The following is a 24,235-nucleotide window of genomic DNA, read 5'->3' as shown; positions in this document are numbered from 1 at the left end:
GGCAGTGTGTGAAGAGGGGGCAGGGAGCAGAGGGGGCAGTGTGTGAAGAGAGAGGAGAGGGAGCAGAGAGGGCAGTGTGTGAAGAGAGGGGACAGGGAGCAGAGAGGGCAGTGTGTGAAGAGAGGGGAGAGAGAGCAGAGAGGGCAGTGTGTGAAGAGAGAGGAGAGGGAGCAGAGGGGGCAGTGTGTGAAGAGAGGGGAGAGAGAGCAGAGAGGGCAGTGTGTGAAGAGAGGGGAGAGAGAGCAGAGAGGGCAGTGTGTGAAGAGAGGTGACAGGGAGCAGAGAGGGCAGTGTGTGAAGAGAGGGGACAGGGAGCAGAGAGGGCAGTGTGTGAAGAGAGGGGGCAGGGAGCAGAGAGGGCAGTGTGTGAAGAGGGGGCAGGGAGCAGAGAGGGCAGTGTGTGAAGAGAGAGGAGAGGGAGCAGAGAGGGCAGTGTGTGAAGAGAGGGGACAGGAAGCAGAGAGGGCAGTGTGTGAAGAGAGAGGAGAGGGAGCAGAGAGGGCAGTGTGTGAAGAGAGGGGACAGGGAGCAGAGAGGGCAGTGTGTGAAGAGAGAGGAGAGGGAGCAGAGGGGGCAGTGTGTGAAGAGAGGGGGCAGGGAGCAGAGAGGGCAGTGTGTGAAGAGAGGGGACAGGGAGCAGAGAGGGCAGTGTGTGAAGAGAGAGGAGAGGGAGCAGAGAGGGCAGTGTGTGAAGAGAGAGGAGAGGGGGCAGAGAGGGCAGTGTGTGAAGAGAGGGGACAGGGAGCAGAGAGGGCAGTGTGTGAAGAGAGGGGACAGGGAGCAGAGAGGGCAGTGTGTGAAGAGAGAGGAGAGGGAGCAGAGGGGGCAGTGTGTGAAGAGAGGGGAGAGAGAGCAGAGAGGGCAGTGTGTGAAGAGAGGGGGCAGGGAGCAGAGAGGGCAGTGTGTGAAGAGAGAGGAGAGGGAGCAGAGGGGGCAGTGTGTGAAGAGAGGGGGCAGGGAGCAGAGAGGGCAGTGTGTGAAGAGAGGGGACAGGGAGCAGAGAGGGCAGTGTGTGAAGAGAGAGGAGAGGGAGCAGAGAGGGCAGTGTGTGAAGAGAGAGGAGAGGGGGCAGAGAGGGCAGTGTGTGAAGAGAGGGGACAGGGAGCAGAGAGGGCAGTGTGTGAAGAGAGGGGACAGGGAGCAGAGAGGGCAGTGTGTGAAGAGAGAGGAGAGGGAGCAGAGGGGGCAGTGTGTGAAGAGAGGGGAGAGAGAGCAGAGAGGGCAGTGTGCGAAGAGAGAGGGAGCAGAGAGGGCAGTGTGTGAAGAGAGGGGACAGAGAGGGCAGTGTGTGAAGAGAGGGGATGGAGCAGAGAGGGCAGTGTGTGAAGAGAGGGGACAGGGAGCAGAGAGGGCAGTGTGTGAAGAGAGGGGATGGAGCAGAGAGGGCAGTGTGTGAAGAGAGGGGACAGGGAGCAGAGAGGGCAGTGTGTGAAGAGAGAGGGAGCAGAGAGGGCAGTGTGTGAAGAGAGGGGGCAGGGAGCAGAGAGGGCAGTGTGTGAAGAGAGGGACAGGGAGCAGAGAGGGCAGTGTGTGAAGAGAGAGGGAGCAGAGAGGGCAGTGTGTGAAGAGAGGGGGCAGGGAGCAGAGAGGGCAGTGTGTGAAGAGAGGAGAGGGAGCAGAGAGGGCAGTGTGTGAAGAGAGGGGACAGGGAGCAGAGAGGGCAGTGTGTGAAGAGAGGGGACAGGGAGCAGAGGGGGCAGTGTGTGAAGAGAGGGACAGGGAGCAGAGAGGGCAGTGTGTGAAGAGAGGGGACAGGGAGCAGAGAGGGCAGTGTGTGAAGAGAGGGAGCAGAGAGGGCAGTGTGTGAAGAGAGGGGACAGGGAGCAGAGAGGGCAGTGTGTGAAGAGAGGGGACAGGGAGCAGAGAGGGCAGTGTGTGAAGAGAGGGGGCAGGGAGCAGAGAGGGCAGTGTGTGAAGAGAAGGGGACAGGGAGCAGAGGGCAGTGTGTGAAGAGAGAGGAGAGGGAGCAGAGAGGGCAGTGGTTGAAGAGAGAGGAGAGGGAGCAGAGAGGGCAGTGTGTGAAGAGAGGGGGCTGGGAGCAGAGAGGGCAGTGTGTGAAGAGAGGGGATGGGGCAGAGAGAAGAGGGGACATTTGGGATGTCTCTGTGTAGGTTTGAACCCAGCCTGTTTCTCCAGCTCTCAGGTTGTCTCGGCGCACCCCTGGGCGCACCCTGCTCTCCCTGGCAACCTTCCCCCACCTGAGACCTTTCAGGAAAGTGAAACTCTGCTCTGAGGCTCCAAGGAGAGAAAGGAAACCTAAACCAAAATAGGCCCCACCCCAGGGTATAAGAGTCTACACTGAGGCCTGGAGCCGAGGAGAGGAGAGAGAGGGAGAGCATCAGACGTCTGGGAGCACCCAAAGTACTGAACCCAGGAGAGCCCCAGGTACTGAACCCCAGGAGAGCCCCAGGTACTGAACCCCGGGAGAGCCCCAGATACTGAACCCCAGGAGAGCCACAGGTACTGAACCCAGGAGAGCCCCAGGTACTGAACCCAGGAGAGCCCCAGGTACTGAACCCAGGAGAGCCCCAGGTACTGAACCCCAGGAGAACCCCAGGTACTGAACCCAGGAGAGTCACAGGTACTGAACCCCGGGAGAGCCCCAGGTACTGAACCCAGGAGAGCCCCAGGTACTGAACCCAGGAGAGCCCCAGGTACTGAACCCAGGAGAGCCACAGGTACTGAACCCCGGGAGAGCCACAGGTACTGAACCCAGGAGAGCCCCAGGTACTGAACCCAGGAGAGCCACAGGTACTGAACCCAGGAGAGCCCCAGGTACTGAACCCCGGGAGAGCCCCAGGTACTGAACCCCGGGAGAGCCCCAGGTACTGAACCCCAGGAGAGCCCCAGGTACTGAACCCCGGGAGAGCCCCAGGTACTGAACCCCGGGGGAGCCCCAGGTACTGAACCCAGGAGAGCCCCAGGTACTGAACCCCAGGAGAGCCCCAGGTACTGAACCCAGGAGAGCCACAGGTACTGAACCCAGGAGAGCCACAGGTACTGAACCCAGGAGAGCCCCAGGTACTGAACCCCGGGAGAGCCCCAGGTACTGAACCCCGGGAGAGCCCCAGGTACTGAACCCCAGGAGAGCCCCAGGTACTGAACCCCGGGAGAGCCCCAGGTACTGAACCCCGGGGGAGCCCCAGGTACTGAACCCAGGAGAGCCCCAGGTACTGAACCCCAGGAGAGCCCCAGGTACTGAACCCAGGAGAGCCACAGGTACTGAACCCAGGAGAGCCCCAGGTACTGAACCCAGGAGAGCCCCAGGTACTGAACCCAGGAGAGCCCCAGGTACTGAACCCCGGGAGAGCCCCAGGTACTGAACCCAGGAGAGCCCCAGGTACTGAACCCAGGAGAGCCACAGGTACTGAACCCCGGGAGAGCCACAGGTACTGAACCCAGGAGAGCCCCAGGTACTGAACCCAGGAGAGCCCCAGGTACTGAACCCCGGGAGAGCCCCAGGTACTGAACCCCGGGAGAGCCCCAGGTACTGAACCCAGGAGAGCCCCAGGTACTGAACCCAGGAGAGCCCCAGGTACTGAACCCAGGAGAGCCCCAGGTACTGAACCCAGGAGAGCCCCAGGTACTGAACCCCGGGAGAGCCCCAGGTACTGAACCCCGGGGGAGCCCCAGGTACTGAACCCAGGAGAGCCCCAGGTACTGAACCCAGGAGAGCCCCAGGTACTGAACCCAGGAGAGCCCCAGGTACTGAACCCAGGAGAGCCCCAGGTACTGAACCAAGGAGAGCCCCAGGTACTGAACCCCAGGAGAGCCCCAGGTACTGAACCCAGGAGAGCCCCAGGTACTGAACCCAGGAGAGCCCCAGGTACTGAACCCAGGAGAGCCACAGGTACTGAACCCAGGAGAGCCCCAGGTACTGAACCCAGGAGAGCCCCAGGTACTGAACCCAGGAGAGCCCCAGGTACTGAACCCAGGAGAGCCCCAGGTACTGAACCCCGGGAGAGCCCCAGGTACTGAACCCCGGGGGAGCCCCAGGTACTGAACCCAGGAGAGCCACAGGTACTGAACCCAGGAGAGCCCCAGGTACTGAACCCAGGAGAGCCACAGGTACTGAACCCAGGAGAGCCCCGGGTACTGAACCCAGGAGAGCCCCAGGTACTGAACCCAGGAGAGCCCCAGGTACTGAACCCAGGAGAGCCACAGGTACTGAACCCAGGAGACCCCAGGTACTGAACCCAGGAGAGCCACAGGTACTGAACCCAGGGGAGCCCCAGGTACTGAACCCAGGAGAGCCACAGGTACTGAACCCAGGAGACCCCAGGTACTGAACCCAGGAGAGCCCCAGGTACTGAACCCAGGGGAGCCCCAGGTACTGAACCCAGGAGAGCCCCAGGTACTGAACCCAGGAGAGCCACAGGTACTGAACCCAGGGGAGCCACAGGTACTGACCCCAGGAGAGCCCCAGGTACTGAACCCAGGAGAGCCACAGGTACTGAACCCAGGAGAACCACAGGTACTGAACCCAGGAGAGCCCCAGGTACTGAACCCTGGAGAGCCACAGGTACTGAACCCAGGAGAGCCACAGGTACTGAACCCAGGAGAGCCACAGGTACTGAACCCAGGAGAGCCACAGGTACTGAACCCGGGAGAGCCCCAGGTACTGAACCCAGGAGAGCCCCAGGTACTGAACCCAGGAGAGCCCCAGGTACTGAACCCAGGAGAGCCCCAGGTACTGAACCCCAGGAGAGCCCCAGGTACTGAACCCAGGAGAGCCCCAGGTACTGAACCCAGGAGAGCCCCAGGTACTGAACCCAGGAGAGCTCCAGGTACTGAACCCAGGAGAGCCCCAGGTACTGAACCCCAGGAGAGCCACAGGTACTGAACCCAGGAGAGCCACAGGTACTGAACCCAGGAGAGCCCCAGGTACTGAACCCAGGAGAGCCCCAGGTACTGAACCCAGGAGAGCCCCAGGTACTGAACCCAGGAGAGCCCCAGGTACTGAACCCCAGGAGAGCCCCAGGTACTGAACCCAGGAGAGCCCCAGGTACTGAACCCAGGAGAGCCCCAGGTACTGAACCCCAGGAGAACCACAGGTACTGAACCCCGGGAGAGCCACAGGTACTGAACCCAGGAGAGCCACAGGTACTGAACCCAGGAGAGTCACAGGTACTGAACCCCAGGAGAACCACAGGTACTGAACCCAGGAGAGCCACAGGTACTGAACCCAGGAGAGCCCCAGGTACTGAACCCCGGGAGAGCCCCAGATACTGAACCCAGGAGAGCCCCAGGTACTGAACCCAGGAGAGCCACAGGTACTGAACCCAGGAGAGCCACAGGTACTGAACCCAGGAGAACCACAGGTACTGAACCCAGGAGAACCACAGGTACTGAACCCAGGAGAGCCCCAGGTACTGAACCCAGGAGAGCCCCAGGTACTGAACCCAGGAGAGCCCCAGGTACTGAACCCCGGGAGAGCCCCAGATACTGAACCCAGGAGAGCCCCAGGTACTGAACCCAGGAGAGCCCCAGGTACTGAACCCAGGAGAGCCACAGGTACTGAACCCAGGAGAACCACAGGTACTGAACCCAGGAGAGCCACAGGTACTGAACCCAGGAGAGCCCCAGGTACTGAACCCAGGAGAGCCACAGGTACTGAACCCAGGAGAGCCATAGTGGGGGCAGGTGAGTGAGTGAGGGGGCGGGGTGTGAGCGTTGGGGTGGGGGGTGAGTGTGGGGGTAGGGGAATGAGGGCAAGGGAGTGATTGTGGAGGTGAGGGGTGAGTGTGGGGGCGGGTGAGTGAGTGTAGTGTGGGGTAAATGAGTGTGGGATGGAGGAGGAAGTGTGGGGGCAAGGGAGTGAGTGTGGGGGCAGGGGAGTGAGTGTGGGGCAAGGGAGTAAGTGTGGGGGCAGGCGAGTGAGCATGCGGGGTGAGGGAGTGTGGGGGCGGGGGAGTGAGTGTAGGGGAGTGAATGAGTGTGGGATGGGGGCATGAGCATGGGGGTGGGGGAATAAGTTTAGGGGGTGAGTGAGTGAGGGAAAGGGGAAAGTGAGTGTGGGGTTGGGGGAGTGAGTGTGGGGGCAGGGGAGTGAGCATGCGGGGTGAGAGAGTGTGGGATGGGGGAGTGAGTGGGGGGTGGGGGAATGAGTGTGAGTCAGGGGGCAGGGGAGTGAGTGTGGGGGCTGGGAGTGAGCATGTGTGGTGAGGGAGTGTGGGATGGGGGAGTGTGAGTGGGGGCTGGGAGTGAGTGTGCATGCAGGGGAGTGAGTGTGGGGGCTGGGAGTAAGCATGCGGGGTGAGGGAGTGTAGGGTTGGGGAGTGTGAGTGTGGGGGTGGGGGAGTGAGTGTGGCGGAGAGGGAGTGATTTTAGGGGGGTGAGGGAGTGTGGGATAGGGGAGTGTGAGTGTGGGGCTGGGGAGTGAGTGTTGGGGGTGGGAGTGAGCATGCGGGGTGAGGGAGTGTGGGATGGGGGATTGTGGGGGCAGGGGAGTGAGTGTGGGTGCGGGGGAGTGAGTTTAGGGGGTTGAGTGAATTTGGGGGCGGGGGAGTAAGTGTGGCGGAGTGAGTGTGGGGGTGGGGGAGTGAGTGTGGGGGCAGGGGAGTGAGCATGCGGGGTGAGGGAGTGTGGGAGTGGGGATAGCTCGGACAGACCTGTCATGGAGAACTATAAGACTAAGTTACTCTTTTGCCAACCATGTTGCAGAAACCTTTATTTCTTTTCAATTCAAGTCCTTAACCGCATGCGCGCTAGCGGTTTTCCCGCTGTGGCTCAGCTCGTCATCAGCGTACGACAGGCGTACCTCATGACGAGCTGAGCTCGTCATCAGCATCGAAGGGGTTAAATTTGCACAAAATGGTGTCCGTTTAGACCATGGTCTGATATCACAGGTTAATTTAATGTTCAGGCTGACGTCTCCATCACACTGTGAAAGTAAGATCAATAAAAGGCAAAACTGCAAGTTGAAAGAATCGAATAGACTTTAACCTGCAAAAATATGTAAAGTGCTGCTTCTTACAGTATCTCGATACACCCAGGAATTCCAACATGGCTACATACGGGCTTTACTATCACCAGCAGGGCGTAGCTTCCATTGGTGCATCAGGTGCAGTGGCACCGGGGCACCAACGAGTGAGGGGCCCTATTTATTGCTGTTTTTCACAATTCAAACACCGGCCAGGGGGCCCATTCCGTTCTTTCACTAAGTCCCCGGATACTTGGCTAGCCACTACTCACCGGATCCTAAAATTCCTCTACCAGGAAGGACAGACAGGTGCGATGGCGCATGTGGGTGAAGGAGGTGGCAAAGACACACTCACAAAACCAATAAACTGCGAGCAAGGTTTTCCCTACAAAGTTGGTGAATGTAGTTAAAAGCTAACAGTAATTGTGGGCCCGGTCCCAAGTAGGATGATAATAAAGACGGGTGAGGAGTGCGCACTTTACAATAGGGGTGGGCGGAATTTGCATAATCGCGTTACGGAAATCTCCGCGAAACGGTAAAAAATCTCCGCGAACACGCAGAAATTCCACGAACTAACAAGCAAAAAATTTGGAGAAGTCGCGGAATGCAGAATTTTGGGTTATTTTGCGTTCTCCGCGGGACGCAAGATTACCAAAATTCGGCAAATTCGGCAAACGGAGCGGAATTTACCGCCCAGGCCTACTTTACGGGGCCGCCGCAGCATGAACAGAGTTCATTTGGACGTTTTTGCATCTTACAAAAAACATACAAACCATTTTCCCCATCTCCTGACATACCTAATCCCTGTCCGCCGTCCTCGTCAGTCCTTACATTCAGGCACACAGGCCAGGAAAGATAAAACAGCTGGAGACACGTGAACTCCAAGGGCAGCAAGCTGAACATGACAAGTACCTCAAAAGCCACAAGGTAAACCTTCGGGTCCTGCTGCCTGGCCCACCCGACTGCTGCTGCAGAGCCGGCTTCAGGCTGAGAGGGAACGACGAGAACAAGGCGCAGGGCAGAGTCACACTAATCCAATCAGATGTGCTTTCGTGTGCGAAAAAGATAGTTTGTGTCAAGCATACAAATGCTAAATACACAGAGGAAACTACAGTACATGCACACACTTTTTGAATCAGAAAAGGCGACTCTGTTAGAATAGACACTCCAGCTACGTTTTAAAACGGGTCCTCAAGTTTCGTTTGCGCTGTTTTAATTTAATAGGGTACATAGAAGCACCTCGTTCCAGCTGAGCGGTGCACACTGCATAGGCACTATTCAGTGCGCGAAGAAGGTCAGGATATGTGTGGTTCTGATCTCACTACCTGTATACGTTGAGTAATGACAGATCAGGATTCAAAAGTTATAATAAGAGACATATTTCAATAGGAATGCAGTGCATTTAAATACTGAATAAAGTATATTTTCAATTTTTAAAAAAACAGGCCTCGGTGTAGGATAATGGGACCAAGGAATGAATCACAGAATTGCGTTTACTTTATGATGGCTAGGAGTACACTTCTCCTGCCACCATTATTGTTCTGCACCCCTCTCGAGCATAGTGCATGCTTGAGTTAACTTATCCCACCACAGCGGTGCTTGAATGAGCCGATGTCCAGTATCGATTACTTGCCCTTCTCAGCACTGCTGCAATACATTCAATAGGAAAGTGCCTGCACTTCTCAGCACTGCTGCAATACATTCAAAGGGAGGGTGCCAGCACTTCTCAGCACTGCTGCAATACATTCAAAGGGAGGGTGCCAGCACTTCTCAGCACTGCTGCAATACATTCAAAGGGAGGGTGCCAGCACTTCTCAGCACTGCTGCAATACATTCAAAGGGGGGGTGCCAGCACTTCTCAGCACTGCTGCAATACATTCAAAGGGAGGGTGCTGGCACTTCTCAGCACTGCTGCAATACATTCAAAGGGAGGGTGCTGGCACTTCTCAGCACTGCTGCAATACATTCAATAGGAAAGTGCCTGCACTTCTCAGCACTGCTGCAATACATTCAAAGGGAGGGTGCCAGCACTTCTCAGCACTGCTGCAATACATTCAAAGGGAGGGTGCCAGCACTTCTCAGCACTGCTGCAATACATTCAAAGGGAGGGTGCCAGCACTTCTCAGCACTGCTGCAATACATTCAAAGGGGGGGTGCCGGCACTTCTCAGCACTGCTGCAATACATTCAATAGGAAAGTGCCTGCACTTCTCAGCACTGCTGCAATACATTCAAAGGGAGGGTGCCAGCACTTCTCAGCACTGCTGCAATACATTCAAAGGGAGGGTGCCAGCACTTCTCAGCACTGCTGCAATACATTCAAAGGGAGGGTGCCAGCACTTCTCAGCACTGCTGCAATACATTCAAAGGGAGGGTGCCAGCACTTCTCAGCACTGCTGCAATACATTCAAAGGGGGGGTGCCAGCACTTCTCAGCACTGCTGCAATACATTCAAAGGGAGAGTGCCGGCACTTCTCAGCACTGCTGCAATACATTCAAAGGGGGGGTGCCAGCACTTCTCAGCACTGCTGCAATACATTCAATAGGAAAGTGCCTGCACTTCTCAGCACTGCTGCAATACATTCAAAGGGAGGGTGCCAGCACTTCTCAGCACTGCTGCAATACATTCAAAGGGAGGGTGCCAGCACTTCTCAGCACTGCTGCAATACATTCAAAGGGGGGGTGCCAGCACTTCTCAGCACTGCTGCAATACATTCAAAGGGAGAGTGCCGGCACTTCTCATCACTGCTGCAATACATTCAGAGGGTGGGTGCCGGCACTTCTCATCACTGCTGCAATACATTCAGAGGGTGGGTGCCGGCACTTCTCAGCACTGCTGCAATACATTCAAAGGGGGGGTGCCAGCACTTCTCAGCACTGCTGCAATACATTCAAAGGGAGAGTGCCGGCACTTCTCATCACTGCTGCAATACATTCAGAGGGTGGGTGCCAGCACTTCTCAGCACTGCTGCAATACATTCAATAGGAAAGTGCCTGCACTTCTCAGCACTGCTGCAATACATTCAAAGGGAGGGTGCCAGCACTTCTCAGCACTGCTGCAATACATTCAAAGGGAGGGTGCTGGCACTTCTCAGCACTGCTGCAATACATTCAAAGGGAGGGTGCTGGCACTTCTCAGCACTGCTGCAATACATTCAAAGGGAGGGTACCGGCACTTCTCAGCACTGCTGCAATACATTCAAAGGGAGGATGCCGGCACTTCTCAGCACTGCTGCAATACATTCAAAGGGAGGGTGCCAGCACTTCTCAGCACTGCTGCAATACATTCAAAGGGAGGGTGCTGGCACTTCTCAGCACTGCTGCAATACATTCAAAGGGAGGGTGCCAGCACTTCTCAGCTCTGCTGCAATACATTCAAAGGCAGGGTGCTGGCACTTCTCATCACTGCTGCAATACATTCAAAGGGAGAGTGCCGGCACTTCTCAGCACTGCTGCAATACATTCAAAGGGAGGGTGCCAGCACTTCTCAGCACTGCTGCAATACATTCAAAGGGAGTGTTGGACTTGGCCCTTCTGGCAGGTTCACCCCTAAACATTTTGCTTTTGAATGTGACCTGGTGATGGTGATTTTTGGTTTCTGTGCACTTTCACTGTGTCCCAGTGGAAAGTGCGTGCACACTCTGAGTGAATGTGGTGAGATAGGCCTGCCCTCCCATAGGAATGTATGGGGAATGTATGTGTCCCTGGTAGTTCCTGATGAGTGTGGTGTGCAGGCTCGAGTCTGGTATGTGCGGACTCGTGTGATTGAATGCTGCGAAATGATGTATGCGGCGTGTATGTGTCTAGTGTGGAAGTGCCACTTCTATACATGGCTGTGCGTGTGCTGTAAAGGTGCCGGCGTGTGATTGGCTGGAGCTGGCTGGGGTGCCAGGCTCCATGAGTCATGATAGGTCTGCCCGGTGGTGAGTGTTGAGATTAGCATGACTGATGTGAGGGAGTGGTGCACCTCGGTCCTGAATAGCGCTGGGCTTTCCCCACACAATGCTGGCTCCGCCCCCTGTGGTGCGTCTAATGACCCTAGCCTCCCTAGTGAATAGAAAGGGTGGTTGAGCACATCAAGGGTGCTCCAAAACCAGCTGCGACTGGTTTCTCCCCCACCCTGCACCTCAGACAAAGGGTTTAACTGTATAAAAAGGGGCTGTGTCCCCTTGCAATTTGTTCTCTTCCAGGATCCTAACTGAGGGGGGCTGCTGCTGCTGCTGGGCGCCAGGAGGACCGCCACTTGGACTGCCTCCCTGCCTGGAGGCCCAGTGAGCTGGCTCTGGGCCCAGCCTTGCCCCCCTGCCTGCCTAACAGAACTTTGCTGGACTTTTTGTTCCCTATAGCGCTTGGGAGCTCTCTACCTGGTCCCTAGCACTGGGAGCGCTTTACTTTTACCCCAAGCGCCTGAAAGCGCTTTAATTGCCCTAGCGCGTGGGAGCGCTGTATTTTACTTAGAGCGCTGGGAGCGCTTCAATTGTCCTCCTAAGCGCTTGGTAGCGCTCTTATGCCACTTTCGTGGCTGCCCATGCCGCAGATTTGTCCTAATTTTCCTTAGCAGAACGGGTGCCTACCCCGTGTTGAGCCCGGGAAGATACAGCGCTGTGCCGCGCTGTGATTGGGCAGGGTTCCCGTCGCGCCATCTTGGGGCCGCGCAGGGATTGTCCCGACCTCGAGGGCTTCCCCACGCGCACCCGGAAGTACTGAGAGCCCGGCAGGGAGCAGACGGGAGGCCACCCTGTGCTCCTGCCCGGCAAAGAAGCTGCGTCTGTCCACGAGGCTCCCCCAGCGAGAGGAGAGCCCCGACGCGGAAGGAGAATGGCTGGGAGTGCAGGCGGGGCTCCGGTGTTGAAGAGGACCCCCGCACTGCCTGACGGAAGAGACCGGCAGTGTTTCCCACCCCCCGCAGCACCAGCGAGGTCCTGGTGAGTGCGGGGGCAGTTGCTTCTTTCTTCCCAGAGCGGCCCCGGTTGCCAGAGGGCCGCTCCAACGAGTGGGGATTGCTTGTTTTAGAGCCCTGAGAGGGCTCCGGGGGCCATTGTCTTCTTGAGTCCCCAGGAGGGGGACTCCAGCAAAACGGGCGCATTTCGTCTTAGAGCCACAAGGGCTCTAGGGTCTCCTCTGTCTTCCAGGTCCCCCACGAGGGACCCCAACGATCTGGAGGCACAGGGGAGGGTCGAGCAGCCCCAGCTGGCAGCGGGCCGCTCCCCCCCAACCGGAGGCTCTTGATTGCCACATTTTGTCTCGAGTCCATGAGGGACTCCAAAGAGGCTCAGGGGGTGCATCTTTATTTAGAGCCCAGAGAGGCTCCCAACCCTATTTGTTCTCGAGCCTAAGAGAGGCTCCGTGGGCATCACTTTGTTTGCGAACCCAAAGAGGTTCTTGGGCGTTTTCAGTGACCTTGAGTCCCCAGAGGGGGGACTCCAACCAGAGAGGCATTTCTTTGTCAGAGCCCAGAGAGGCTCGTCGGGGGCATTGTTGTTCAGAGCCCAGGAGGCTCCCACATTGTTCTTGGGCCCCAGTCATTTGCTCAGAGCCTGCGAGGCTCCCACATTGGCCCCATCATTATCTCTACAACTGCCCAGCACTTAGTGGGCAGCTGCCACGTTTAGGCCCCTGACTTTGGGACACAGGGCGTCCTAGCCCCAGAGAGGCCAGTTAGCCTAGGGACTGCCACAGGTGGTGGCTTATGTGAGTACTGCGCAATTGTTCTTACACCGCTGAATGTTTTTAGGCATCAGGGGCTAGATGTAGGTAATCTGAATTTACCGATTCATAAATACCGAATTTTACTGAGTCGGTATTTATGAATCGGTAAATATGAAGGGGGTAGATGTAGGTTTTTCCAGATGTTGAAATACCGAATCGTTAAAATTCGGTATTTACCGATTCGGTAAATAGCGAATCGGTATTTCCCATTGATTCCTATGGGCTGTGAAGCCCATAGGAATCAATGGGAAATACCGATTCGGTAATTACCGAATCGGTAAATACCGAATTTTGCAAGGGTGCAGGGGGTGTCACTTTGACACCCTCTGGCACCCCAAAAATAGGCATGTGCGCCATGTGGCACACAGACATGCCCTAAGGGCATGTCTGTCTGTCACATGGCTAGGTGTGCATGCACACATGTGCATTGTTAGAAAGGCGGTCCCTGGGGAGGCAGAAGATGTCTGACTGACCACCCCGAGACCCACCTCTCCTTATGGAATTGGCCGAGCGCCGTCGAGAGGCCTCCTGGGTGAGGGTCCTCTCCTAGAATCGTCACAGCAGAGCAATCACACCAGTACAAAGGGACACCACACAAGAGAGTAACTTCTTAGAATCTTTATCAGCAATAACGATTGGTTCTTTCTGCAATATGTACAAACCGATCGAGGGATCCTTAGAGTCTCGGTAACTGGGGGAAAAGGGTAGCGGGACAGTCTTGGTACCAGTCTGGCACAGGGATACCCTACGCTCAGCTCTCAATCCTCGAGCTGGGGGGTTCCGCGAGGTTGGGCCGCGGCAGCGCCAGCAGGCTCCGAAGATGATTTTAGCGAGGTTGGGCCGCGGCAGCGCCAGCAGGACTCCAAGGATGGTTCAGCGAGGTCGGGCCGTGGCAGCGCCAGCAGGCTCCGAAGATGGTTTCAGCGAGGTTGGGCCGCGGCAGCGCCAGCAGGACTCCAAGGATTGTTCAGCGAGGTCGGGCCGCGGCAGCGCCAGCAGGCTCCGAAGATGGTTTCAGCGAGGTTGGGCCGCGGCAGCGCCAGCAGGCTCCAGAGGTTCAGGTTTCAAAGTAGCGAGTTCTTCTCAGGGTCAGCCGCGACAGCGTCAGCAGGGCTCTCGACTCCAGGATACAACTACCGACCCATTCCAGAGCTGCCCCAGATTTAGGTCTGGTGTCCTTTGATGTCCGGACCCTCGCGCCTGGGGGTCAGAGGGGCTGGGATGAGAGTGTCTAGACACCCAGCAGGGGGGTGGAGCCAGCGCCCAGGGAGGCCGGAGGGCGATCGAAACCAGGCGTCCGAGGACGGCTGGAGGCCCATCGAAACACCCCTCCTCCTTGATCCGTCAAGTGGCCGCTTTACCACCTGGTTGGATATTGGTGCCTCGATGTCGGGGCTTCGCTGGGGCTGTGGCCGAGGTCGGGCCGAGGCCACGTGGTCCGGACGTGGAGGGTCCAAGATGGAGTTGGGGCCTAAAATTGTGGCCCGGGATTGGGGTCGGATCCGCAGAGTGGGGCGAGTAGGGGTCGCCGGGCTCCTGAGGGGGAGAGCCGGGGGTCGCCAGGAGTGGCGACTCTCGTGAAGGTTGGAGGGGATAGCTTTAGGCCGGGGGACAGGGGTTGATGCGATCCAGGGCCCGCCATGCGGGAGAAGTGGACCACGCCACGAGGCCGGGTCCAACACACGTCCCCCCCAGCTGAAGGCGGGGAGAGTCACCCATCTTCTTGGGGGTTCTCCTCGTCGAGGTGGAAGAAGCGGGACAGGCCGTCGGCGTTGGCGTGATCGTTGCCGGGGCGATGTTCCACAGTGAAGTCCATCCCTTGGAGGGAGATGGACCATCGCAGCAACTTTGGGTTTTCCCCTCGCATTTGCATCAACCACCGCAAGGGCCGGTGGTCAGTTTGCACCCGGAAGTGAGTGCCCAAGAGATAGAGTCGGAGTTTCTTGAGGGCCCACACCACGGCGAAGGCCTCTCGTTCAATGGTGCTCCAGCGTTGCTCTCGGGCCAGCAGATGTCGGCTGATGAAGGCCACAGGTTGATCAACTCCTTCGGCGTTGAGTTGGGAAAGGACCGCCCCGACACCGTGCTCCAAGGCATCTGTTTGGACCACAAATTGCCGGCTGTAGTCGGGGGCTTGGAGCACGGGGGCGGTACACAACGCTGTTTTCAGAGTCTCAAAGGCGGCCTGACACTCGGGGTCCAGTGAACCTTCTGTGGCTGCTTCTTGGAAGTGAGTTCGGTGAGGGGGCCAACAATGCTCCCATAGTCCTTCACGAAGCGCCGGTAATACCCAGTGAGCACCAGGAAGGCTCTGACTGCTGTCTGGGTGACCGGGGGCTCCCAGGCCATGATGGCGTCGATCTTGGGTTGAAGGGGAGCCACATGGCCGCTCCCCACTTGGTGTCCCAGATAGGTCACGGAACCTTGGCCTATCTGGCATTTGCTTGATTTGATTGTCAGTCCGGCCCGTCGGAGGGCCGTCAGGACCTCCCAGAGGTGCTTGAGGTGCTCGGCCCAGTGGAGGCTGTACACCGCAATATCGTCCAGGTATGCGGCGCTGAACCCTTCTATCCCTGCCAATACCTTATTCACCAGCCTCTGGAAGGTTGCGGGGGCGTTCTTCATCCCGAAGGGCATCACCCCGAAGTGGTAGTGGCCATCGGGGGTCGAGAAAGCGGAGCGCTCTTGGGCGCCCGGAGTGAGTCCGACCTGCCAGTAGCCGGAGGTTAGGTCGAAGGTGCTCAGGTAGCGGGCCGCCCCCAGGCGGTCGATCAGTTCATCGGCCCGGGGAATGGGGTGTGCATCGGTCCGGGTGACGGCGTTCAATCCCCGGTAGTCGACACAAAATCGCAGTTCGGGAGTGGCGCCAGGGGCGGCGCCTTTTGGGACCAGGACGACAGGACTGGCCCACGGACTGTCGGAGGGTTCGACTACCCCCAGGGCCAGCATCTTGGAGACCTCCGATTGGATGCAGGTCCGAACGCGGTTGGGAACTCTGTAGGCCCAGTGTCGCACAGGCGGGCTGTCCCCGGTGTCGACATCGTGGACGCACCACTGGGTGACTCCGGGGATGAGGGAAAACAAGTCTGCGAATTGACCCAACAATTTTCGGCAATCCTGGCGCTGTTCTGGGGTCAGGGCGGAGGAGAGGGTGACCCCCTCGACGGAGCCGTCTTTCTCGGAGGTGCTCAGGAGGTCCGGTAGGGGCTCGGAGACGTCTTCGGCCCCGCCATTGGTAGCCATCAGCAGGCTAAGCTCCGTTCGGACAAAGTGCGGTTGGAGCTGGTTGGAGTGGAGGACCCGGAGGAGGTTCCTGGGGGACTCCATGTCCACCAGGTAAGTGACAGGGCTCTTGCGCTCCACCACCTTGAAGGGCCCCGTCCACTTGTCCTGGAGGACACAGGGTTCAACCGGGGACATGACCCAGACCTGTTGGCCCGGCTCGAACTCAATGGAAGAGGCGTTTTGGTCATACCAGCGTTTCATCTCCTCCTGGCTGGCCTCGGGGTTGGCTTCTGCAAGTTCCCGGAACTTCCGAGTCTGATTTCGGAGGGTCAGGAGGTACCGGTAGACGTCGGGGGGAGCATCTTGGACTGCGACCTCCCAGCCTTCTTTGACTAGGCTGAGGGGACCCCGGACGGGGTGTCCGTACAATAGTTCGAAGGGGCTGAATCCCAGGGACTTCTGAGGGACCTCCCGATAGGCAAAGAGGAGGCAGGGCAGCAGCACGTCCCATTGACGACGCAAGGGCTCCTCCAGGCCCATGATCATCCCTTTGAGAGTTTGATTGAAACGTTCCACCAACCCATTCCCTTGGGGGTCGTAAACTTATACGTGACCCCGCACTGGTGCCACAGGGATTTCATGTATTGTGGTAAATAAATAATTAAATACCGGTACTATTTTTCAGGATACTATAATAACAGATAGCTCAATAAATAAGAGTCAAGATTCGAGGTAGCTGGAGTTTGCAGGTTTTAATACAGCATAAAGGACAGGAACAGGACAACCTGCACGGGAATAGGATGACAGGGCCCGGCAGCTGCCGGGGCAGGATCTGGAATGAGCACGCCAACTTTAATAACAGTGCATAACATATATATACTAAAACAATTGCATTAGAGTTCATACAGTAGGCGTAGCAGTGGGCGAGGTTCGTAACAGTCGCGAAAGATAAGGCTGAAATGGGTGTAACAAGAGGCGTGTACATAGACATGTGATGCAAACGTAACAGAATATGTCATAAATGGGGCGGAAACATGGAGGGGGCTACCTAAGGAGCCGGGACCTCTAACCTAGTGGTGCGCGCAAGCTGGCAATGACGTGTTACTAGGAGGAACTGGGGGCTATGACTTCTGTGCTAGAAGAAGAGACTGAAGTCTGGAGAGTCAGAGCGACATGTACCTAAACACTATCTAGTATCTGATGTTTAGAGAACATATTGATAGAATCCAAAAGTTATCAGGGCAAAAGCTAACAGACTCTAAGACTGGTGCATGCATTATTCTACATGTAGTGCGTGTTGAGGAATATTAAATGACCATTAATACAGTATTTCTCTTACATGGAGACGTAAAGGCTAGACCATGACGGAAACTATTGATGCGATTCAGTAGCTTAGGAATGCAGAGAAGGAGAGCTGGACTGATAACTAGAATCATAACATACTCTTGGCAGACTGGCAGGCAGAGCCAGGCCGAGCCGGGCACTGTGAGGCATGAAGTAAGTGAAAGGTCAGGGATACAGGTGGGGGCTGTATCGCTCCTCAGCGAGGGTTCAGGAGACAGGAGCTGAATCTGGGTCCGGGCCCTTTTGAGGCCTAGAAACAGGGACTTTACAATGAAATAACGTGCACACTGAGAAACGTGGCAACGTAACTTTACATAGGCCTAATACTCGTAGCTTTCACGAGAACTGGGAACTGGCATACTAGAGATGGACACAACTGTAATTGCGTCTTTAATCGATCATGGGGAATACATATTGCATATTAATCATGCACATATAGCATAAGATGGGGAACACGTAGGGACACAGAACACGGCAAAATTTACTTTTCCACATTCCCTCCTTGTCACTACGTTTCCATCAGGAAACATCTATATTCATGATACCATCTATCATGTCATACAGTATCATTTGCTCGTCTCGAATTGTCTTGGAACGGGACTTGGGACTAGGAATACAGGATGTAGCACAAATGCCGCAAATCGCAGGGCCACATTGTATACAGAGGCAGCAACTGAATATGATCGCTACTGCAATACCTAGAAATGACAATACTTTCCATCCCCAGGCAGAAATTATACTCCAGAGCCAACCGGACCATGTCCAGGTGCCTGGATTCTGGTGTAACTGATGGGCAATTTTATGAAGTCTGGTTATAGCTGAATAAACAGACGGCGCGTTATTAGGAATGAAAATGCAGCAACTTGATCCGATGACTCTACATGCTCCTCCTCTATCGGCCAGTATGACGTCAAGAACGAGACGATTTTGGAGCACGACAAATCTCATAGCAGATTGCTCTTCGGTTAAGTTACCTAGAGCAGAAGTAGTCTCATTCACTACTGCTTCAAGGGTTCTGGTTAACCTACGGATTAGCTTACTATTCTGGATAGGGCCTATAAAGAAGAAAAAACCTCTATTGAAATCTATATATTGTTCTAGAGCAGTTTCAGTTTGATCGACAATTGGGGACTCGATCTCCCTTCTATGTCTAATGTGTACTAGATGTGTGTTTCTATGATAATCAGATGGGGCTAGGAAAACTGGTGGCAGTAGGAAGGCAATGTAACATGTTCCCTCCCAATCGAGGGGCAGACGAACATATGCGGTCTGACCACAAACAAAATAAGAATGACGTGAAGCTTTGAAAATAGATTTCCCACTGTCACTATACTTGACAATAGTAGTACAATCACTATGTCCTACATGTGCGGAACCATTATTTCTGACACATAATTCGCCTTTGACTGGTAGTACTGAAATAGCAGGTAAGTCTGGAGTAGGATCAGACTGAACATTCAGGACCATAAAATTCGAAGAATAATTACCCAAATTATAAACTTCATTTTCTAGATCTAACCCTGTTCTGCGGGGAAGACCTTGCTTGTCTGGCAAACATGTACTATTCAGAAGGGACATATCTGTTGAGGATGACGTTAACATGGACCAGGCTCCACACGAACCATTATGTGAAAACGGATAAGGAAACAGTGGCAGAACTCCCTTCGGTGTCTGGAAAGGGGGGAGTCGACCACACACCCAACAATTAGTGGCATTGCTGGTCTGGTGTGAATAATGTAACATACGGATAAATGTATTGTTGCGCATAGCAAGACGATAGGATAGCTCGTGAGGAGGCAGATCACTAAAAGTGTGCTCTACTGTAGCATTAGAAAACATATTTACATGAGAAATTGGAAAACATAAATGAAATGCATAACTTGTGCAGGTAACCATCAAACTCAGAAACAATATAAAACTTAGAAAAACGATACATCGGATTGAGTTTTGACTAACTCTCTCACTATGGGGGTCTATCTCATACATGTCAGAAACCTGTCTAACCGTTTCACCCGAGGGGGACTTAGACAATTAAACTGGCTGACTTATTTTACTAGACCGGAGCTTCTTTTATACTCCTGCTGCGGAGTTTTCTCTAACAGGGAGGGCTTTGAGTCAAAGTCAGTAGCGGGACAGTCCTTGAGAATAGGGCAATTTTTAGATTCGGAAGTGTCTGTAGAAGTATCATTGAATGTTTTAGTTCTTAGTCCATGAAATTTCTTGACGTGAGACAGGTGCACCCAGCCTTTTCTGCCTTCCAACTTCACGGCCGTGCGGGTGGTCAGAAGGACTAGCTTCGGCTCCTTCCAGCGAGGCTCCAGCGGACTTGAACGATCAAAATTCCTGATTAAAACCAAAGTACCGGGAAGGACCTCGTGTGGCTTGACTTCAGTATTGTCGGGAAATGCAGCGGCAACCTGTGAACGACAAGAGTGTAGGGCAGACATCAAGGAAGCTAGGTAATCTGTCAGCATATTACTAGAAACATCTGTAATACTTCGGGGTCTAGGTGTACCCCACATGTTCGGGGGGCGGCCGAATACGACCTCATAAGGGGACAGACCTGATCTGGAGTGTGCGACCATGCGCATATAAAACAAAGCAACTGGCAGGGCAACTAACCAGTCTACACCTTTTTCTTGACAGATCTTGGCAATACAGGTTTTCAAGGTTTGATTATGTCTCTCTACGAGACCGGCTGCTTCTGGATGGCGTACACAATGGAACTTCCACTGGTACCCTAACAAAAGGGAAACGTGCTTCATGAGTTCAGATGAGAATGGCTGGCCGTTATCAGAATACACGACCCTAGGGAGTCCATAACGGGGGAAAAATTCACGAACCAACTGCTTGGCAGTGGTCACGGCTGTATAATCTGGGACTGGATATGCTTCTGTCCACCTGGACAAAGCGCATACAACTACAAGGACATACTTGAAACCTCGACATCGCTCCATCTGAATGTAATCCATCTGGAGGACCTCAAAAGGGTGGTCAGGGGGCTGGAATCCACCTTGTTCCACCGGGACACTTTTACCTGGATTGAATTGACAACATATCATACAGGTACGGACTTTCTGCTTGGCTGCAGCTCGTAAATGCTTGTTGAACCAAAGGTTCTGGATACTGTCTAACATAGCTTTTTCTCCTAAGTGTGCTGGACTATGTGCGGTATTGATAATGACTTGAACCATTGAGTCGGGGAGAAACCATGTGGCTTTTCCCTTCGTCAACCATCCCTGATCTGTCTGGACCCCTCCTTGTTCGGACCATTTCTTTATTTCTTCGAGAGTAGCATGTGACTGTATGTCTATGATATCTTGAGTAGGGTCCTTAACTGTCATACAAGTAGTCTGTTCTAGAGTGGATGTCGGTGTCTTGTTAACTGGTATGTCTGGTGTCTGTGCTGTAAGCTTGGCTGTTCGATCTGCTAGATCATTACCTTGGGAAATAATGTCAGTAACTTTCGTATGTGCTTTGCACTTCATGATAGCGATAGCTGTCGGTAAATGTATTGCATCCAACAGAGCTTGAATGAGGAAACCATGCTGAATCTTGGTTCCATGAGAAGTCATAAAACCTCTCTCTTGCCAGACCACTCCAAAATCGTGTACGACTCCGAATGCATAACGTGAATCTGTGTAAATATTAACTTTCAGGTTCTTAGCACGTATGCAGGCTTGAGTCAGAGCAACTAGCTTTGCTGCTTGAGCGGACAGGGTGTCAATACGATGTGTCTCTATAACTTCAGTGTCAGTAGTCACTGCATACGCGGCTACTAGTTCTCCTGTACTTGTTCTCATACATGAACCATCCACATAAAGTGTCAGGTCGGGATCTGGTAACGGAATATCTGTCAGATCTTGTCTTGGCTTTGTCATGGTGTTAACTACTTCCACACAGTCATGTGTGGCTGGATTTGAAGTAACTGACGGTAACAGTGTAGCAGGATTTAGAACGTTGCAGCGTCTGATTTCTATGTGTGGCTGGAATAGTGTCAATTCATAACCTGTTAAACGTGCAATTGTCAAGTGCTGAGTCTGTGTTCGGTTTAAAAGAACCTCCACGGAGTGTGGAACTTGTACTGTCAGGGAATGTCCTAATACTATAGAATCACTTTGTCTGATAGCTAGTGCTGTGGCTGCAACTGACTTGAGGCACGCAGGCAGAGCCTGGGCTACTGGATCTAATGTGCTAGAAAAATAAGCACAGGGCTTGTATTGTCCTGCTTGATCTTGTGTGAGAACAGATAATGCAGTACCATCACGTTCTGTGACAAAAAGTGTAAAAGGCTTACTGTAGTTCGGCGTAGCTAGAACAGGAGCTTGGCATAAGGCTTTCTTCAACTCATTAAAAGCAAGTGTATGTTCAGATGTCCAAGGGAGGACAGTCGATACGGCTGCCTCCTGTGTCGTTAACTGTATCAGTGGCTTGGCTAGGAATGCATACTGAGGAATCCATTGTCTGCAGTAAGAAGTGAGGCCGATAAAAGCACGTACCTCCTTCTGGGTCTTGGGCTGAGGAAGACTCGCTATTAACTGGATACGGTCAGGTGTCAACTGCCTACCCCTCTTGGACAGTAAGTGGCCTAAGTAGATCACTTGCTGGACACAGAATTGAAGCTTCGAAGGGGACACCTTGTGCCCCATCTCGGCTAGGAAATACAGAACTGTAAGTGATGCACGCTCGCAGTCACGTTCAGAACGGGCTGTGATCAGTAGATCATCGACATATTGGAGCAGGGCAGTGTCAGTTGGCATGTGAATATTGTCTAGTTGTCTTTTAAGTGCTTTACTGTAAATACTAGGACTTTCTGTGAAACCTTGAGGAGCTCGTGTGAATTTATAGCTCCTTCCATTTAAACAGAATCCGAAAAGGTACTGGCTGTCTGGATGAATGGGGACACTAAAAAATGCATTCTTGAGGTCGATTACAGTGAAAAACGTGGCTTCAGAATCAATGGCTGTCAACAGGGATGAGATATCTGGAACAACTGGGTACTGGGGAATGATACATTTATTGAGTTCTCAAAGGTCAATCACTAATCGATATACTGGGGGTGCATTTGGATCAGTACGTTTCATGACTGGAATGATAGGAGAATTACATACATTGGAGTCAGTTTCTACAACCACTCCTTGAGCAACAAGCTCGTCAATAATTTTGGATAAGGCTGCTACAGCCTCAGGTGGCAGTCTGTACTGTCGGATTCGTGGTAACACTACACCTGGTTTGAGAGTCACACGATGGGGTGTGATTTGCATAAAACCAACATCAGTTGGACCTTGTGCCCATAGATGCTGCGGAACATTAGACAATCTCGGATCAAAATCTCGTAAAACATAGTGACCCTTGAAGTCACGCAAAAACAAACGTATTCCCTCTGGGGAACAACATATGACTGCACCTAATTCTTTCAATGTCTTGATACCTAACAAATTTTCTGGACATGACTTCGTAAGCAATAGATCAGTAGTTCGGGACAATGGACCAACTTCTAGAGTAACTGGTTTGGATATCTCGTTAACTATTGGCTTTCCTGAAAATCCAAGGGAAACATTTCTAGAGCCTGAGAGCGGAGCCCCTGGAACCTCGTCATGACTGATAGTAGTCCTACTTGCCCCTGTATCAATCAAAAACTTTCTGTCTTTCCCTAATACTTGACTGTGAACATAGGGACCCTCTTGATCTACAGGAATCTCGATGAGAGGCAAGCCTACCTCCCTCTCTAGGCTGTTTCATGAATACGCTTGATACTCTGGATACTCTGTCTGGGCATACTGGTACATCTGCTGTGTAACATGCTGTGTTGCAGCAATAGGCTGCGGTGCTGGAACTGTCTGTTGTGCATTCTGTGGTGGCTGAGAAGTCTGTGAAACTTGCTCTTGTCTAGGCGGACGTGGTCTTTCTTTAGTCTTACCAGTGGCTATATTGTGTTTCAGAACTGCACATTCGTTTATAAAATGACCTGGCTGTTTACAATAATTGCATGTCCCTTTAACGGGAGCTGCAGGATGACTGGCTTGATTCGGACCCCTCTTCTGACTGTCTTGGGGAACAGATTGTGCAACTAATACTTTCATTTTCGTGTCTTTCATACGTCTTCTCTCGTGTTCTTGCTCTTCTCTGATTCTATTCTGGTGGTACTGGAGCATCTGTAACATCTGGGACGGAGTACTAGCTTGCCATGTACTTTCGACTTTCAAAACTCGATTTTTAACTTGTGGACTGGAATTCTCGACTAATTTAGTAACAAAAAGATGAGGGTATGATTCACTACTCGTCTTCAAACCACTGTTTATGATAAAACATTTCTCGAATCTGGAATAAAAATCACTAGTGTCTTCGTCTTGTTTCTGTTTACAGGCTGAGATTGCATCCCAGTCTTCCTTTTTAGTGGCTAATAACCTAGGCAAAACCTGTATCAATAATTCTGGTAATTCTTTACATTTGTCTCCAAGACCGGTACCTGGTACTCGTATCTTATCTTCAGCTTCTAGAGCTGTCCAATCAATCTTTTTCTCTCCCACCTCCCATTCTTTTTCCTTGAGTTTTTCATATATGCCCGCAGGCAACGGGACTTTTAACATTTTAATAATATCTGGATACGTGTATTCTCCCATACGGAGCATGTCTTTTAATTCTCGGTGGAACCCTGCTGGATCTTTGTCGTGACAGGGAATTAACTTCTTCATTTCTAAGTGTTCCATCTTGGTAACTGGGGTGTAGACAAATACTCGTTGCATTTCACCACCCGCTGTCTTAACTGGATGTACTTCTCGTAACGGATGCTGTCTGTCTATGTAAAACGGTTTACTTTCCGGGGGTGAGACATGAACAAAATGCGGGTTCAGAAACGTTCTATATTTGTGGCGCTGTTCTAGAATGACACTAATTAAATCGGTACCTAAACCTTTCCATCTATACTGGAGTAACTCGTTCAGGATATCATGTAACGGGCCTGGATCAGAATGTTGACCCTCATACAGTGTAATGAGGTGCTGGATCATATACATACCCACCAGTCGCTGCTCGG

At 53.4% G+C, this 24,235-nt stretch overlaps 1 protein-coding gene across 1 annotated transcript in view; it reads left to right on the top strand.

Moving 5' to 3' along the window:
- Positions 1-2,319: 2,319 nt before the first annotated feature.
- Positions 2,320-24,235, top strand: part of LOC144826888 (uncharacterized) — a 97,874-nt gene continuing 75,958 nt past the window's right edge. Inside the window, exon 1 of the mRNA XM_078685344.1 lies at positions 2,320-2,385. The gene's annotated coding sequence lies outside the window, so the exon portion shown is untranslated. The remainder of the gene's footprint in view (positions 2,386-24,235) is intronic.

This window comes from Lissotriton helveticus, chromosome 4_1, assembly GCF_964261635.1.
Source record: "Lissotriton helveticus chromosome 4_1, aLisHel1.1, whole genome shotgun sequence".
Taxonomy (NCBI): Eukaryota; Metazoa; Chordata; class Amphibia; order Caudata; family Salamandridae; genus Lissotriton; species Lissotriton helveticus.
The sequence above is the reverse complement of the archived record's forward strand: the minus strand, read 5'-3'. Positions and strand labels throughout refer to the sequence as shown.